The sequence below is a fragment of the Vanessa cardui genome, chromosome 17 (assembly GCF_905220365.1).
Source record: "Vanessa cardui chromosome 17, ilVanCard2.1, whole genome shotgun sequence".
NCBI classification, from domain to species: Eukaryota; Metazoa; Arthropoda; class Insecta; order Lepidoptera; family Nymphalidae; genus Vanessa; species Vanessa cardui.
The window spans coordinates 7,557,071-7,578,117 of NC_061139.1; the positions used below are offsets into that span (position 1 = coordinate 7,557,071).

Genomic DNA, 21,047 nt, shown 5'->3' on the forward strand with positions numbered 1-21,047 from the left:
TGTTATTTAATCCTTAACGAGACCTCAGCGCGTGTGCTGCATACATTGAACACATTTTATATTGTTCAGTACTTGTATACATCGTTTACGTAGGAATTGGATGAGGATAGAAATAGCGCTTTGTAATTTAATTATCTATACTTAAATACATAAAAATTAATTTTCTATGGCTCTTTATGGCTACTTTCAAATTACCAGATCTAAAACAATATAATTTTTTTCTTTTTGAACACAGAACATTATTATTATTATATTTAATTATATTTTAAAAGAGCACTTTACCGTAAACATTTAATACCGCCTATTATATAAGATATATATTTGACGACCTAACAAAATCGAAATTTATTTATGTAGTGAATTTCCTGTACAAAAAAAGGTTTTTTATGATATATTTTTTTTATTTATAATTTTTAATGTTCAATTGATTTTTTCTCTTCAGTATGCTAGAGCATAGATAATATATTGCGCAATTTATAAACCAGAAATGGAAATTTTACTTGATTTGTGTTCCACGAGGTCGCCTTTGCATTCAAATGCAATTGAAGAAGCCTGGCCATCGAGATAAGCAGTAACTGTGTTGGACATGATCTATGTGTGCAGTTTGCACGGAATAAAAACAAAAGTATTAAAAATTAGTGATGTATGAAGTCTATTACTTTTACATGTGATACTCGTTCTAAATTTAAATTAAAAAAAAAACATAAATATCATAATGCTGCCAGTATTAGTTCATTGAACTCACTGCACTATTATAGGGAAATTATTCGAATCTAGTAAAATTAAATATCGATTACGTACGAATACATATTCGCAACTTGTACTTACTAAGAGCATAGGACCGTTTATCTTTCTATAATTTCGATCCATTTAATTCTAGTGAACAATTGAATCATTCTGGATTGTCAATTGAAACGTTTCGATCACGCAAGACAGACCTTAGACTCTCGTCTTATCAAGCGCTTACCACGTGATATAAGCATCAATGCACAGCTTACATAGAACACAATCGGTTCAAATGTTTGTTCTTATACATGGCACTTTTAAGTCCGTATTTAAGGAAAATTAACATAAGGAATGAATTATACTAATAATATTTGTATTAGAATTCAATTCAATTAGAGTCAAAATTAATGCGCTTTAAACATACGGCTAAACGTGGATAAACAGTAACAGTAACAGCCTGTAAATTTCCCACTGTTGGGCTAAGGTCTCCTCTCCCAACTAAGGAGAAGGCTTGGAACATATTTCACTACGCTGTTCCAATGCGGGTTGGTGGAACGCACATGTAGCAGAATTTAGATGAAATTAGACACATACAGGTATCCTCACGATGTTATCCTTCACCGCCGAGCATGAGATGAATTATAAGCACAATTAAGCACATACATATATATAGTGATGCTTGCCTGTAACACGTGGGTACTTATATATTAATACTATATACTAAAACCTTCTCCGAAAAGCGCTGCATTTGTTACTATAACTTTTAAGTATATTGTCTAAGTAGTTCTGTTCTATTAGACGTCACACAAACGTCTCATTTATTAGAACAGGTTTTTAAAAGATAAACGAATTATTATTATAGAGTTCCAATACAGATATCGTTTCTTTAATATACATACATACAACAACACATACAAGCAAAGAGGACTGTCGTTGAACCAATTATGAAACATAAGCAACCACTTAAAGCTAATAAACTTCAATGTTTATTTTTACAATACCAGCTTCAGCTATTTATAGATTGGTCTCAATTTGTTTCAATTCAACAGGGCTTGGGTTGTATGTACAATTACGTTATTTACGAGCATATTTATTTTTTATATTTAGAAACGCCTTTAATTATTTAATCTTCATGAGATGGGTTTTAAAGAATTTAATAAAAAGGTTTTAGAATACTTGAACATTATATAACATTTTTTTAGTTTTTTTTTCTTTTTTATACAAATACTAATTGTTTGTAAAATACTAATTATGATCTTACCAACCTAGCTGAAAAAATAATCGTCATATTTCTCCTTTCATTTGCTTGCCAATGTTTCAGAAGAAAACTTGTAATTTTAAGATCAATACAGTTCCTTAATACACATATTTTATTTTCAGTTTACTTTGGGTATTATTTTTTTCTGAACAAACATATGATATTTATAACATAAAAATAAAAATGATATGTTTTTATTTTTATATACATTTTTTTCACTCTATAAGCAGCATAGAGCTATTCTGTTAGAAGAACCTCACCGCAGAATACGACCGAGAATTAACAGAAAGTGACATTGCAACGACCATACTAATTATAACATTTAAAGGATACTCGCATCAGAACAGGGTATCACTGTCTAAGTAGGTTTTATCATTTCACAAGTGAGATGCGAAATGAGTTCGTCGTTACTGTTAATAAGAGTTTTAAAATTCGAACCTATAGATAGTTTGGACCAAATTAGACGCTTCCGTAGAGATGCTGTCATTATATAATTGAACAAACCAACTTTAGGCCTAGAGCAACTTGTACTAGCATTCAGGGCGTCCAATTCAGGGAATAAGTTAGGGCTAGCAGTTAGCACATTATTTTATGTTAAATAGTAAATATTTATTAAATAAGGTTCGTCAATGACATTTGAGTCATTGCATTTAGTATTAATATGTTGGTCACGAATCTACCACTATGGTATGTCGGTTTTACTGAGAATCACCAATAAGACCTCGGTAGGTTTAGGTATAAGAATTAGAAAAAAAAACAGACATTAATTTCAAACGGTATTACGGTTAAATACAAAAAAAAACTTATTAAGCTTCATAAATATGAATATAAAAAAATAGACCATCCATCCATCTATATATCTACCATACATCTATATAATAATGTATATAAAGATTAGTGTATTTTTGTACTAAACTATAAAAATACAACAATACACTAGCAAATGGGCATCAAAACCTATAAACATTGGAGTTGTAAGAAATATTAACCATACCATAGATCGGCAATGCGTCACCAACTTTGAGAGCAAAGGAGTTATATCACATGTGCTTGTAGTTACACTAATTTTCCAAACATTGAAAAGAAAACTATTAGTAATAAACTACCTTATACCTTGTTCTATACCACGTTTCAAAAGAGCTTGTTAAAAAGGGGTCGGTACTCACTCATAGCATTTACGTGTAATTGAAACTGTAGTCTGATGGTTAACATAACTAAATAGCACACTTTTGACGGTGCTGGTGTTCACGTATTCACTTATGAAATGATTCTACAAACAATGCAATACAAACTTACTTTAAATTAATTTATATTGCATTAAAATTCGAGACAAAAACAAAAAAACAATCGCTTTTAGAGACTTGTAGAGGGCGTCAAAAAAAAGTAAGCTGTTAAATTACACGCGAAATGCTCCCAGTTAGCCATATTGCATATTTGAATAAAGAACAAATTTGAATATAGATCTCGGAAAAGATAACATCTAATTAAATATTTAAATTAAGTTGGACAATTGGCAACCCTAAACATGTTTGTCAAGGTATGTTGTTTAAAATGCGATCGTAACAGATAATACCGAGTAATCGATGATAACATGCTATTTAGATCGCTTTTTCTCAACATTAGCCTATTTTAGGCATGTTTATTTGACCTTTTAAATTTACATTTCATCTGGAATCTCAATACATATTTATATCCATATACAGATTTAAATATGAGTGTTAACACTATAGTAACATAATTTAATTAACTTGACTTCACAGCCTTAGAGAGTTTTTATTTACTGTACTTAAGATGATTTTTGTCTCAGTGATTATGGGACGATAGCTGCACAAATTTTTTTTTTATGGCATAGGTGGCAAACGAGCAGGAGGCTCACCAGATGGAGAGTGACTACCACCGCCCATGGACATCTGCAACACCATGAGGATTGCAGGTGCGTTGCCGGCCTTTGAGGAAGGAATATCATATAAATATAAAATAAAAAAATCGGTTGTGGTCTCATTTTGAAGAGCTTCAGCCATAGATATGCAGAAAAATAAAGAGGTTTCTTGATTGTAAAATACTAAATTTAACCATTTAACAAAAAAATAATTTTAGTTAACGAAAATAAAAACGTATACTGGCAGGTTAGAGAGAAGTGCTGTATAAGAAAATAAATATATATGAAAAATTAAAGTAAATTGTTATAAAAAAAAATCGAATTGAAGTATCTAAGCGAACTAATGTGCATGTACTATCTGACATAAAAAAGATTTTTATTGGCGTTGATATAATTCAAAAGCATATAATATGATAAAATTTAAGTATTCATTACTGAATTTTTTATTGTATCTTCAATTTCTTTTGGCCCTCGGACCTCGATGTTGAACATTTATGTAAAAGCCATTCCTTACAAAATATAATCTGCCAATCTCATATGATTATAATTATAATTTTGTACTTATATACAACTACTGGTCAGCGGTTTGTTCGTGAAAGAGCAATAGACAGACAGACAGAGTTACCTCACATTTACAATATTAATAATATAGATGATAAATACATTCTTATTACGAGACGTAAAACGATATCGGCGAACAGTAAAGAATCAATCACATATTTGATCCGATTGACATTTATACAAATCAGTATAAATAATTAATGTATATTTTATCAGATAAATACAGTGTCCGAATATAATAACAAGAATAGCAATATTGATGGCGCTGTCAACAAAAGTTTTATTGCAACCGGTTTCTATTGAAGCGTCAAATCAATTTTATTTTGCAGTGATATGAATCTGTTCGGACCTACCCAGTCGTAACTAAAATATTGTAGTTATTTTATATTATACTAGCTGTACCCATGACTTAGCGCGCGTTTGAATATAACAAAATATGTACTGTACTAGACAGTATTGAACATTACAGCGTAACTTAATTTTTTATATATAATTCAAAAAAAGTAGCCAAAGTTACTCCTTATTACATCAGCTATCCGCCAGTGAAAATCCTGTCAAAATTCGTTCAGCTGTTCTAGATATTAGCCGGACACGCAGGCATACAGACAAAAATGTAAAAATTGTTATGTAACTATATCCACCGTGCAAGAACAATCGCTTCTATTTATATACTAATATTATACACTAAAATATTCTCCAAAAAGTGGCTCATTTTCTGATATATGTACTTACATAGATTGGCTTACTAATTCTTTCAAGTAGAAAAAATATTTCCCATATAGAGATGATTATTGTAAATACAATTTTACAATTATGCGTTATAGAAATATAATCTACTACTTCTTAAATCAATGACACACAAAGAGCCTATATTATATATATTTATAATTTAGTATTATTTGACTCACACACAAATAATCTTCTTTTTTATTTATATGCTCATTACCCTCTGTAATTTGGAAGAAATCTACAGCGAAGTATTCTTAGGGAATGATCAATACATAATTAGATAAATGTACTCCCGTCATATATGTATATTGATGTTAATAGGGATTATAAGGGTTTATGAGTCTTGAATGAGCCGTTGTAATAACATAAAGTATTAAGTGCCTTGGTTAACGGCGCGAGGCGCTTTGACGGTTTAAAGGGAATATAAACATATTCTTGTTTCAATGTCTACTGGACAACGAACCAAGGTAAAGATTTAACATCAGGTGGCATTATACACAACTATTGCTGATACATATGATATGAGCCGAGATGGCTCATTGGTTAGAACGCGTGCATCTTAACCGTTGATTGCGGATTCAAACCTAGGCAAGCACCACTAAATATTCATGTGATTAATTTGTGTTTATAATTCATCTCGTGCTCGGTGGAGGAAAACATCGTGAGGAAACCTGCACATGTGATTTCCACCAACTCGCATTCAAATAGCGTAGTGGAATATGTTCCAAACATTCTCCTCTAAGGAAGAGGAGGTCTTAGCAAAGCAGTGGGAAATTTACAGGCTTTTTGATTGTTATGATATAAGAATATTCTTCTGTAAGTCAAATAAGTCAATTTAAAAAATAATTCTAATATAAAGCAATTAAAAGCGTTTTCTCTGTAAATAGTTTTTGTCGAATACGTCCATTCAAAAGTCCTTATATCGTTTAAACAAGGAAATAAAAGAATTATAGAAACATTGCGTTATATAAAGTAAGCAAAAAGCGATTTTAAAGGAAAGGTTAACCTGACCGGTTGATTGATAGTTCTGAATCAGGTGCCAAATGTGGCAGTAATATGCGACGAAAAGACAAATATAATTCTAACCATTTAAATGGCATTTAATATAACATGTTTTGTCAAAAGCAAAAAATAACTATTTCAAATGCATAAAGGCTGTATAATCTGTATTTGTAAGTAAAGTTTGTTTGAATAATTAAACAAATACTTCATTTATTTTCATAGACTTTTTGATTATTATATTGATAGATGCTTAGAATCGGTCTATTTTATAATTATTGTATTTAATTTAAGAAAAATTATGAATAACTTTACGCAGGATACATGTAAATTGATGAATATTGATTATACAAGTTTTTGTCATCCACGAAATCTAATAATATTATGTATATATTAATCCTTTTTCTAAGTCAAGCAATGAAGTTATTTGTAAGCAAATATATTACATAATTATACATGCATAGGTATTATTTAAAAATGACCAGATATATACGAATAGCATTAATTTAAAAAACAAGCCGGTGTTAAAAAATCGTTCGTTTAAAGTTCATCAAAATTAAGAAATAATCGTATTCATACATCGCAGACTTAATTTCGACGAATAATTAAATAGCGATCATATCAATACACGTGTTTTGGGCGGCTACCAAATAAATCAGACAATCAAAAAAGTAAAAGTAAAAGCAGCACGGGTGGTACGACTTTTAATTTAATTGATTTATGCTCTCATTGGTACATTTGTGTATGTAACTGGTAATTTGGTAAAATGAAGGATATATACAATGTGACTGCGACGTTCGTTCCGCGGCGTTCTTTATGACACAGGGCGTGGCTTAATGGCTTGAATTATTATACAATAAGGAGTATTTATTTTGGTTTATATGTCTAGGTTAAATTAACCTTTATTTAGACTCGCACAATGATCTTGTAATCATTTTATTATACTGAATGATGACACGTATATACTTAACGTTTTTATTGAGTACTATGAGTCGCCCGTGGCTTCAGGTTGTTGGTTGTCATTTGTAAAAGAAAACAGTAGCCTATGTCCATTCCTGGAGTTCAAGTTTGCGTTATACCAAATTTCGAAGCGGTTTGGTAGTGAAAGAACGACAGACAGACAGACAGTTACTTTCAGATTTTGATTATGATATTAATGTAGATTTTTTTTTATAGTTTTGCTATGTTAAATGTAAAGAATCGCCATACACAATTAATAGAAAATTATAGAATTATTTTGATACTAATAAAACGCTCTGTATTAAGAATACTGTTTAAAAGAAAAATAATCGAATTTGATGTTATATCGTATAATTTTGAAGCTGAGAATGATATACTTTATAAATATAATATCTAGCAATTAGGAGCAATATATATATCATTGTTAATTTGTTTTTTTTTTTAATAAATTTTATTAATTTCAAAAATGGAATATGTTCTTAATTTTGAGATAAGATTTTGAATTAAGAACATTGTTCATTACTATTGAATTGTTGTGCTAATTTACATGTATGTAATGAAATAATGTCGTAGATTACTATTTCGAACCATGTAATTATTTATGTTCAAACTGTTCTAGATCTTGTTTATATCATACAAATGTCAGAGGGCAGGGAATGTAAGCCGCATGTAATTGGTCTAGGCAGGTATCCTACATGCTATCGGTCAAGGATTAATGGTTACAGTTATCCATATTTATAAATACATGTAATTTACAGAAATGACTTAATCTGTTATATATGTTTCACACATTTAATACACTTTAATAATGACACCTTTATTAAAATCGTTATGATAATTTTGCATAGTTTTTTAGTCTTAATAAGCACCGTAATCTCTGATCTATGAAAAAGTACTTTGTTAAAAACCTGTTTAAAAAACGTATTAGAAATGTTCTTATTAGTTTAAGTGTTGATAAAATCGCTAATTACATATTAATAAGCGATACAACTGATTCGATGAGAATCTATTAAATACAATGTATATAATATAAAGAAGAAAGATTAAATTGAGAATGAAAAAGTGTCAATTTTTCGATACATTATCGGCAAGGTGTAGTAGGTCTGTTCGTGTTACGCTCCATAACTTTAAATATGACTACATTAGCAGATCACGTACAATGTAAGTGTACATTATATATGTATATATACAGAGAAACATTTTTACTTCTGCATGAGATTTTAGATATGTACGTCACGACGTGTAAGCATTGAACATCATCGATTTGAATCTGGATTTAACCGAAATAATATCGACCGAGGTTTAATATATTATGACCAAATCATGGTTTTAATAGATTTCTCTTTTGTTTTATGAAAATTGGTAATGAATGTTTCAAAATTTAATCAAATCTAAACCTCGAAGTCTAGTTTGGAGAACGAAAACCTTTATAATAAAAAAAAATGTTCCATATACACAGAGTAATCTTGACCGGTGTAATTGTTTTATGACCAGCTTTAAATGTTTGAAAAACTCTTTACACGTTTATCTCAAAGCCGATAATACCTTTAGAGTCGGTTCACATTATATCGGACCGATTGTTTCGATTTTAGTTGCGCATATTCTAACCGATGGCCGTCGCAAAAGAAAAAAAAGTAAAGTAGTGTAAAATTTCCACTGCTGGGATAAGGCCTCCCAAAATTAAGCACATATATATAGTGGTGATTGCCTGGGTTTGCATCTCAGCTCATGGCCGTCGCAAACTTTCCATTAATACATACAGCATAGTAGTTTAACAAATGCCACTTAATATATGCCATTAAAACTGCACTGCAGGCAGTATAAACCCCACATACCTTGTTAATCCAACCCAGTAACATGGTATAATACCTGGCACAAGTCGTTAACACAGATGGGCAGTAACAGACATCATGGATGTAAATCGGTACAAATGACAAATGACAAATAAGACACCAATAGGCGATAAGCATCGACTGACGGACCAATCACGTGCAACTTCAGCTGTCCCGGCTCCTTCATTCCACCAATTATATTCTTATGTCTCAATCCTGTTTAATATGTCTCCTATGCGTTTTTAAGCCTTCAACACTGAACACAGCATTACATAGTTCTTTATTTAGGTATATAAATTACTTTATTGCACAACAAATGAGTTGATGAGTACATAAGAAAATAAATAAGATAGCATAGTTTGGGGTTTGAAAAAAATTGTATAAATGGTTACCTTCCAAAGCTTTTTGTACTGTTACAGTTAGTTTATATTTTCCAACATAATGCCACTAATCGCAGTCTCTTCAGAAATCATCCTTTATTTCTATAGTACCATCTTATTCATCTCATTTTGCAAACCGTAATGCACTTCCAAAGCGTCCGATAAATTTGTCTTTCCGACGATATGTAAACCGGCTTTAAGAGCGGCTGTTAAAATATCTGGAGCACATATTCAAATTTATTGTAATGTTACGTTATCAGAGAGAAAATAATTTATGAAAAGGTTAAAAGAGTGAAGCGGTCAGCGTAAAAAGGATAATCGAATTTATATTGAAAAGTCGAGTTGCATAAACTTGGTTATCTTGGCAGACATCTCGTTATGTACTTCAGTTCTTAATGACGGCCTTATCTTGTTAATAATCTTTTAAAAAATACTTAGAATTATGTTGCTTAAATTATTAAAATGACTTTATTCATTAAGATATTTTAACGGTCGATTGGTATACAATAATTATGCAATTAAAATACCTAACAGTTTGAACAACGAAACAAATAAAAGTATTGTTTCTTGTATCATATTTTCATCAAAACTTGTTGTATACTGTTTGTATCATGTTATTATGTTATTTATCTAATTAATTTAAAAGAATATGCTCATATTCTTTTTCTTCTATATATAGATAAAATAACATGTATTAATCGACTGAAAAATTCAATTACAATATTGAATTTTTTTTAGTAGGGTCGTTTTGAGTAGACACATCCAAGAAAGTAACTTTGGAAATTCTACCATGAGGGGTATGAAATACTGAAATGCTATACATATACAAAGAGGTCATAAATTAACGTAATATTTTATGTTAATCTGTCAATATTTTTACTTTTACGCGACCATAGATGCAGGCGTCTGCTAGTTATAATAATTATTGTATACTTATTAGACAATATTTATACATACAGTTATTTTATTAGTACATAAAATTGACGGTACATGAATTTCTATTAAATTATTTTTTTTTTGGTCTATGATAGAGTAAATTAACAGAAAGTCACGTTGGAAAAAGTGTCAATCCGTTCCAGGCCACCTCTCTCTGTCTTGTCTTCCTATTATATATTTTTGTGATGTTTTTAATTCACACTGGATTTTTTGTTTCCTGTCAATTAATAATTTTCAAAATTGTGTATAAATTTTATATTATGTCCGTTATTTAATAAATAATATAGTATATCATAAACCATTTTGGTCAATTGGGTATACCAGGAAACATATGTTTTTAGATACATTAATATACATTTGATTTGAAAACAGTTTTTAATGTAGGTATTTAAAATTGTTTTGAAATCTAATCTTCTTTAAGCTTTAATTTTAAAAACAAAACATTAAAATTATTAACATTGTTGTTTATAATTAAAACCCAAAAGGAAAGTTTCGTGGATTTGAGCATCAACAATCAAATAATTGTTGTATCAATAAAAACAATATAACGTCAGCATTTAGCGCGCAGTCAGTAATTGAAACCGCGTGATGTCTCACCGTACAGCGGTACGTATCCTATACCATTTCATTTACAACACTTCGACCATTATGACAAAGTTGTGACATGTTGAAAAAAAATGACCTTAATGATTTAATTTAATTTTTGTTTCCTTAACGTTATAAGAAAAACAAAATGGAAAAGGCCAGTCTTATTAAAAAAGGTTTGTACCGTGTGGGTTGTTATAATAGGTATAAAATCAAAAATCAATACACGAATTGACGATTTTGAAGGCTGCCTAATTAGGTAAAGTGGCACCGACTCATCTTCAGCGTTTACGTCTAAGTATTCAGTTTCGAAATGAGAGTGAGTTTTGAGTTGGAAGGTGATTTCGCTTGCAATCAGGTGGCCTATTAGACCGTCCTATGGTCTACCTGACACAATTAATATGTATGCACATAGGCAGAAGATGTTTAGTCTCTCCCATATAATAAGAAATAAAACCGACATATTAGCATATGTCGGTTGTATTTTTTGTTGCAATTGTTAAATTGTATTGCATTCACTGTTGTTGACTTATTAAAATCTTTAAATACATCATATATTTTAATACCAATGGCGCGAGTTTTTATGAACTTCATTTATCATCTATCATTCATTCATCGACTATCCAGCAACCGGCAACCAGCTTGAGACGGATGACATTTTGCCACATATTAATCCCACCCGCATCAAAATGTACACTAAAACTTTATTTTTATTTACACATACAATAATGATATAAATTAATTAGAGGATTGGATTCATACAAACATTTTACTTAGAACATTTAAGGCAATCAGCGCCAAAACTAAAACATAAATTAGGTTAATTTGTTTATTCACTTTAATAAAATGTATATAATTAACTCAAGCTGATTGTTAGTAATAATCTGTATGATATTATGTTAATGTAAGAGACGCTAATAATCTTATACTTACTAATATTATACACAAATAACGCCCAGACCACGACTTTATAATTAAATACAATGTGTTAATACCTGACTTGTAATGACAATTCAATATGAATAGCAAAGTATAATAATTATCTTGTAACCAACAATATACTTATACATTGTTAAATTGAACACAACTTTATAGGCCATCTATAATAATGTTGCCAATGCAAAAAAATGAAGAGATATATCTGAATAATGAAAGTTAATTTGACAGATACAAATGTTTTTCTGTGTATGGTTTTGTTTCGGTTTGTTGTAGTGCTAGCAATATTTTGTATTGTTGAGTTTGAAGATTGATTAAGGCAGTGTAAGATAATATAACGTTTTAGTTTTATTTGCTCATTGACTGTGTTAGAAGTGACCTACCAACGAATTTCATTCGTTCTTTTATTCGTCAATATTTATGCAATAAATATCAATTTATTTTAACCCATTCATTGAAAAGAGTTAGCTGTATGTTGCATCGCTCATTAATTTAGAATTATATAAAAAATAATAAGACTGCTATCAGAATAAGTAAGAAAGACATTTCAGATTTTGGTTTAACGGCGAAAGTATCGATCGAATATCTAATAAAATTGTTTAATTAAAACTATTTAAACTGAATTCAGACATAACAACAACACGAATGTAGAATTACTTTTGAGATAATTTTAGGTTTTTTGTCAGATCTAAACTTTCTTAAGTTTACTTTTTAAATCGAAACAAATCATACAATATCGTTCGTTGACCTTAACACGCAACTAATCATAGTTGTTGCACTGATTTGATATCATTAGTAAAGTTTTTATATCAATTAAGAAATTAATATCATAATACTCACAAAATGTAAACCAGATGAACAAGGAATTTGAAATATTCTTAGAAAATCATATTCTACTTTTAAAGTATTGTAGAATTAAATAATAATAAATTAATTATAAACTCTTTAATTGGTACGCACGAGATATGACTATTATAAGTAAAAGATAAAATGCTTTTATAAGATAATTGGATTTAATATTATATGGCACAGATTATAACCGAATATGAAATTAATCGAATACGAAATAATCAGCTTTAATTTGTTCATTAACGATTAAATGTTACTTAAATTTAATTATAATTATTCATACCTTAAGAATTTCCTTAACACTTGAATATGTACACTCCGAAATGTGATATATAATTCTTTATGCACTGAACACAACACTAACGATACACTTTTCTTCAGCTTTTATCTTTATCGTGCGATGATTTCAATACTTGTTTTTTATCGTACGAAAGAAGCGGCTCTGTCAGCGGATATATCCCAACACTGGTCAAAGGATCAGCAGAGACGAGTGCTCGTAACGCAGTCGGGTTGACAATAAATTTATATTGAATAGGCGACAAGCGCACCAAGTCATATTTACTAGTTTAAACCACTTGAGACACAGAACGAGTCATGAGCGATAGCGATTTATAATTTCAAATATTTTAAATCTACTTTTACACAACAATATTTTTTAATTTTTATTTCGTGTGCCTCTATATGTTCTTAGGTCTTTAATATATATATTTTTAAATTAATAGTTTCTTAGAGTGGTCTTTGTTATGTAAATGACTTTATTAACTCATATCCAAGTGCTGTCCTGTTTTGTACTCGTTTTCTTTCTTTTTTAATCTGTGTAAGGTGAATCATAGTCAGATGACTGATATGTATGGTATACGGTAGATAAGAATATTTGAAAGAGTTGAGAAAGTATTAGGATCATCGTCTGATATGATAATACATTTAAAACAAAATGTACAACATAATCGTTCTTTCAACTCACGTGTACGAAGAAATTTGTAAAGTCACGAAAGTCACAAAATGCAACAGAGTTTTTAATTTAATGATGCTACTTATCATAGTATTTCAATGTAATATTCGTTTGATAGAATATTCGGAATGTTATGGAATAGGGATGCTGTCTGGAAATAACAAAAGACAGTCAAAAAGACACATATAGGAAGATACATAAAAGATTAGGACAAAACTCCAGGGAAGAAATTAAAAATATATATTGTACATATACAAACCATCTCTACAATACTTAGGTTACAAGCTAGTATTACTAGTTCCTACCCATCCAACCGTAACTAGATATAAACAGAAGTTATCATTCTGGAAATTTAAATGATCAATTGCATTGATATATTTTACTCAACTTGGACCATGTTGTGTCACATGGGCCACTACGGAATCTCTCGAGTAACCCGTACGTATCAATGTGTTTGCGCAAGCGAGGCCGCACTAATACATTTTGTGACTGCCGGTATCGCACATAAAAAGGTCGGCCCTAAAGACCGTCAGTGAAGCGTGACTCTTTCCGACTTGTGCATTGTAATAATCAAAAAAATTCAATTCAATTCCTGTATAAAAAGCATTAATATTTCTATTGACCTATATTACCATGTCTAGTGTTCCTAAATTGTTAGAATTTTAATAAAAAATAGATACATAATATTGTATTACAATGGAAGGTTATGAACGGTATTTTTTTTTTCAAAAGATAGTACACGTTTTTTTTGTATCTGCCATCTAGCGTCGAATAGTCGAACTACGTCGCGCTCTAGAATCGGTTGTTTTAAAATTTATACAGATGGCATTGATCATATATTTCTAAATATATATTATTGTCTATATCCTATACTTACTAAATATTAGTTTAAAAACTTTAAATCACAACATATTATGCAAAATAATCTTTAAAATCGGTTAAATAAAACATGTAAATATATGCTTAACTCATTACAAGTAGTGTAAGTACTATATTATTATATATTCTAAATTATTATTTTAATGTCAAGATATATAATCTCTTGAAGCTTAAGCGGTTATTTTTAGATATCAATTAATAAACGTTAATTATGATTTTAATTAGACGCAATAAGTTCACAAGATTAATCGCGGTTTATACTTCTGCAAGCGTATTTATACACATACGATACATGAGTGAATAATTTCTCTGTTTCCTTAATGGAGTCATATTTGTACATATAACCTACGGTTGGAATAGAGAAGGAAACTACGAAAACACCCATTAATTTTAAATAGTAAGTCTATAATAAATCATTATTAACAGTGATAGTTTATTATATTCTAAAGAACACATAAAATATAAAGGAAATATTTATGAATACTAATCGTTGCAGATTGCCTAACTCAATATTTACCGATCCGTTACATTTAGATATCTTAACCTATATGTATATAAGACCTATTTTCCCATGTCTGAATCTATGAACAAACCATCTATAGATATGTGACAAGTACATTTCTGTTCAGGGAATTCACGTCTCTCATAACAATAGAATGCTCTGGCCCGAGTGACAATGTATAATTAATGTACAGATTTATATTCAATTTATACATAAATAGTTTATCTTTCCGTGTATATTTTTAGCTCGGAGAGATAAGAGAAGCGATCTCGTATCACTTGTAATTCGTATATCACGAAATATTGATTTCAAAATAATTTTATTTTAATGCATTATAGTAATTTATTACAGCTAAACGCTTTAATTAAGTTGCCTTTATACAACCCTATTTCCACCATACTGTCTTAACCTATGGTGGCAACAAGCTACTACACTACAAATGTACTTTTTGAATAAAATATATTAAGCGAATGTAATCCTTATCCATTTATTATTAAGGAGAATAATAGCTTCTATTAAAAGGATGCAAATACGAAATCGTTTAGAACGTATTAAGTGGCTCAGAAGGTTTAACTAATTCTCGTTAATACTGTCAGAATACCGGTTTTGGTGTTAATTTTTTAATGAATAACATAATTATTACTACAAAAAATATAACTGATTATACTACCTGTATAAATAAAACGATCAAGTTGTATATTTAACGGAATTACTTTACAACGTCAAACACAAGTTTTGCAATAAATGTAAAATTATATGTATCTTTGTTATTTAATGATTAGACCATAAAAACGATGATGAATATTAATTAGTTGAGAAAAACATAAGCTGATCAAGATAATCCTATAATCTAAAACCTGTCGTTTTGCGTTTATTAAAAATACATTTAATTTATACCACATTAGTTCCGCGAGCGCTTAAGAGTTGCAGTTGACCTTTTCTGGGGGTTAAAAGCTTGCTTTGTGCTACATTTCATCAAATTTGTTTGAGTGGTTTAGTCGTGAAAACGTAACAGACAGATAGACAGTTACTTTCGTTTGTCGATCTGGCGCAGAAGCCAGTCCGACTTAGTAGTTAGAAAACGTGAATCTTAACCAAAGATGGTGGGTGCAAACACTGAATATTCATGTGCTTAATGGCATTGATAAAAGTCACATGTCACTGAGTGTCATATGTGTATCGTGCTCCAAATATTTTTATCAAGCGATTAGAAAAAAAAATAAAATAACCCCTCATAAACTTTCGCATTTAAAATGCTATAAATACAAATGATATAAAGTTCAAAGAACACGATACCTAAAGTCCTTCAAAAGAAGACAAAAATAGGTTGCGATGTATTCAATCCATCGAGTATAACTAACGGCTAAATACGAATGTGAATGGTATGTACACCACACAAGACTACTGTTACAAATTTTAAATTAAATTACATTTCTATTTCAGATCGAACAGAGAAATTATGTAAAAAACACTTCGTATCTCATTCGTAAAATGTTGAAAACCGATTTATTTAGTGATATTTTCATACGTGGATTTCATACATAATATAATTATTATAGTCGATATCGCAGATCATATTCTGACATTTCACGCTCGTGTTCTGCGGTTATAGTTTCGAGTTTCTTATTACAGAATATAGGTATATTCAGTTGACTTTTTAATACTAAACATGTGTAGAGGTAGCACTCATTCAGCCATAAATTAAAAGTATAATTGACATTGATTCGAGTAAAGTTTTTTATATAATTAAGGCGATTTATTTCATATTATAAATCAAGATAAGATACTTTATTTAACTCTTTAAATCTTACACGCGTAGTTACGCGTGTCTTCTTTCTTCGTTCGTAAAAGACGACCTCCGTGGTCGAGTGGCGTGTACACCGGTTTTCATGGGTACGCCACTCTGAGGTCCTGGGTTCAATTCCCAGCAAAGTCAATGTAGATTATCATTTGTTTTCTATGTTGTCTTGGGTCTGGGTGTTTGTGGTACCATCGTTACTTCTGATTTTCCATAACACAAGTGCTTTAGCTACTTACATTGGGATCAGAGCAGTGTTGGGCAAATTTTAATTGCAATTAATTAAAGATTAACAATTAATTAATTGTTAATTGTTACTACTACAGTTAACAATTAATCAATTGTAATTGTGTAAAATCACAACTAACAATTATTTAATTGTTAACTGTATTAGTAACAATTAACAATTAATTAATTTTTAATTGTTTTGTTAATTTTAATTAAAAATAACAATTAAAAATACTGCTGTATAATATAAAGCCGGTGTATATAAATATATAAGGTAATACAATATACCCGTGTGGTTCCGAGTAGTAGAATAGTGCCCCCCTATCTTTTCATGTAGTTCAATAAATATATTAGCAACAAATAAAAGACTTGAACGAAGACGACGACTTGAAATGTTTTTGTTTTATACCTACGCTGCAGAAATATTTATCAATGCAACTTTATATTATATAATATAAAAATAAACACTTTTTTTAGAGCCTTTTACCACATTTTTATTCATCTGAAGTCTAATACTTATAGCTTAATTTTCCTAAATCTTTACTAATTTCATTTTGATATATAAAGTCAATTGTTAGTTTTAATTGTTTTATAAAACAACTAAAAAAGTTAATTGCAATTATTTTAATTGTAAGTTGCAATTGACATACGTTAATCAAATTAATTTAATTGCAAGGTGCAATTAAAAGTTCAATTGCGATTAATTTAATTGCAATTGATTTAATTGCAATTAATTTTTTAGTCAATTAACAAGATAATTGACAATTGATTAATTGGTGCCCAACACTGGATCAGAGTAATGTATGTGATATTGTCTCATATTAAAAAAAGAAAAAAAAAGAGTGATGAGCATGGATTACGTGGGGTATATGAATGAGATGGATGTGAACGAATAATAAAGAAGAATGGAAAGAAAAGACATGCTACGCCCCCAAATAGAGTAGAATCCTTGCAGGGAAAAGAGGGATGTAGAGAATAAATGTTCCATGTACTACGTTCGGAATTTTGCATTTACCTAGAAGAAACTGCAAGTAAATTGGCTGTTATCAAAATAAACATAGAGCTGGGCATGTCTTTAAATTAATAGGTAATTTATATAAGCCAGAACGTTGAATAGAATTTAATAAATAGCCATATTAACGTAACCGTTATTTAACAGTTTAATTAAAACAACCATTAATACACGTCTAGCAAAAATCCATTTGTATTAACTTTCATAGATTAAAAATTGACATTGTGTTGTACAAATAAATCAAGTTCGTTTATTTAAAAAAAAATGCCGAATCAGACCGCATTGGTATCGAGTCTCGCTAGAGATGAAATGCTTGGACATAGAGAGCACAGAGTATAAAAACAAGATTGGTCGAACCGGTTTTATGAGAGTAATACCTACTTCGCTCTGTTATTGATAACGTATTATTATTCAATGCGTAGTGACGATTATAGAGCCCTTTAAATAAATTATTAATATTATCCATTAATATTGATATGAATGTTTTAATATAATTTACGTTGTAAAATACTTCTGTGATATTTTCTTTATATTTTTTATTTTCTTATTAATGATGACTTATGAACAGTGAATAACTTTACTGACTTTTTAAATTGCTTTTTCTGTTTTTTTTTACAGCCTGTTTTAGTATAGTATTTAACGAATGACTTTTTTATTTATTATTATAAAATTAATGTGGCAACATTTATTAACGATTAATTTATTTAGGACATTGGATGTCCTAATCCAAATTGTAACGAATGATGTATTATAAATAGTCGCGAAGATTTAGAATTAAACGTTTTATTACATTATTAAAAATAAACTAATTGTACATGTTAATTTATTTAAAAAAATCCATGTTCGATTTACATTTCTTTGTAGTGTGGCGTCGGTATTGTGAATAACATATCAAGCTATCCGATTGGTTGTTGAAAGGACACGTCGATACCATTCCACTAAAGACGAATCGACTTACCCACGAAATTATTCCGGTAGTAATATTTAATGTGGCGTTTGCTCGTAATATAACATTAGCATGTTAATTTTACAAGCAATTTATATACTTTAATTGAGCATTTTATATACAAACTAGCTGTGCCCGCGACCTTGTACACGTTTGAATTTAACAAAAAATATATTATTGTAGTCAAGTTACTAATTTATATCAGTTATCTGCCAGTGAAAGTCCCGTCAAAATCGGTCCAGCCGTTCCAGAGATTAGACAGACAAAAAATGTGAAATATGTTATTTTGGTATATGTACCGTATATACATATGCATTGGGTAAAAAAGGCCTCTTTTAATATTACAAACAGACCCTCCAATTTTATTATATGTATAGATATTCAGCTAAACAATCAAGATATTTTAGAATGTCTACGTCACGACAGTAATCGTCGGCCGTTAAAGCTTGAATTTTATAAGTAATACAGAGTTTTACGGGCAAAAACAATCTGTAAAAGTTTCTTTATACACGAAATTTATGCGCACTTCTCGATCTTCAAACATAAAAATGCTAAAAATACAGCTTTAACTCTCCTGTTGTTCGCTGTTGAATATATTCCATATGTCAGGAAGGTTAATTACGAAATAAAAAATCGTCACAGTTATGCGTTTATTTGTTTTCTTACATTGTTTTTGTTTTAAATGGTCGACGAATGGACAAAGGTTTCCACTTAAATATAAGTTAGAGCACATGTGTCTGAATTTCATCTGACATATGTGGGTTTTTGATGATGTCAAAACCATGACTGCGAATTTAGCACTCAAGAATATTATATCAACCAGTGATTTTTCTTCTTAAATCGTATCAATTAGAGATCAGAATATAATTTACTTTATAATACAAGTAAACTATTTCATCTGCTCATATCATGTTTATTTTAAAATACACTTTCCATGAATCGAAGATGAGAGGTCTCATTGGGATAACATCACTTTTGAACACGTTTTTTCTAAGTTAAATATACTCCTTGTATGATTCCTCAGTGTGAAATACATCAACGTTTAGACACATGAAAAGTCAGTGCTTAAAATCCACCAGTTCTACCCACTGTACCATCTCAGTTCAACTTAGTCAATACGTATAATTAATTATACATTTACACGATTATGTATGTTTTTAATTCATGTAAATGTCGTCGTTAAATTTATGTTATTTATTGTCTAGTTCTAAGAGGAAAATGTTGGGAGGAAGCTATTATTTTAATAGGATTGCCTAATACGCGTCCTGTATTCATAAATCATATTTTGAACTGTTGATTTTCGTGTTTGAAAAAAAAAAATTCATCTTTATTTTTATTTGTCTTTTATTTTTTATGATAAATTATGATTATCTAAATTTTAAAAAAACATGTATAAAATTAATCTTTCTTCATGTATCAAACACCATCTACATATCAACATATAAATTAAACAATAAATCGTTTACAAAAAACGAATACTAATATTATAAATGCGAATATTATTATCGTCTATATATTTATTTATCGAACAAATCAATGAAACATTTGTAATGAAATATTACATAGATATTACGGGCGACAGAATCACGGAACCTTAGTAATACTAATTGTTAAAAAACCACAGCGTTTAACTTAAATAATAATAAATACCAATAAAATTCAAGCTAATAATTTACTACTATTAGTAATTTCTCAAATGCCGCATATCCAATATGAGTGATCAAACATATACTCATAATAATCCGATACGTCGTCCGTCGACGATTTCGTTTACACTGTACAGTATTGCGACGGCTTGCATAAAGTCCATACGTGGTGTGACGTTAGTGTTATTGTTGGTGATCTATTTCTGGACACAATATCTCTCGACCCGTGAACATATGGCCTGAACTTGTGACACAAATGCCGGTTGCCACGCTAATGACATTTTCGTGGTCGGCTCGTGTATTGTACGCCATACTTAGTTATATCGATTTGCATTCGAAATTTATATATTAGGAATAGCATTTGTACAATTAGATATGTTACAATGTGCGTTGCAAGGCTATATATATGCATAGTACAATGTGTGTATATCAGTTTCCGCTCACAGTTTCGTCC

General features: G+C 29.8%; 1 protein-coding gene across 2 annotated transcripts in view; it reads right to left on the reverse strand.

Moving 5' to 3' along the window:
• LOC124536810 (cGMP-dependent protein kinase, isozyme 2 forms cD4/T1/T3A/T3B) overlaps nt 1-21,047 on the reverse strand; it is a 149,572-nt gene that overhangs the window by 104,464 nt on the left and 24,061 nt on the right. The window contains exon 1 of one of the 2 annotated variants that reach the window (XM_047113419.1): nt 12,914-13,130. The exons of the other annotated variant lie outside the window; for it this stretch is intronic. The gene's annotated coding sequence lies outside the window, so the exon portion shown is untranslated. Of the gene's footprint in view, nt 1-12,913; nt 13,131-21,047 lie in introns of those variants that run through there. 2 annotated transcript variants of the gene reach the window in all.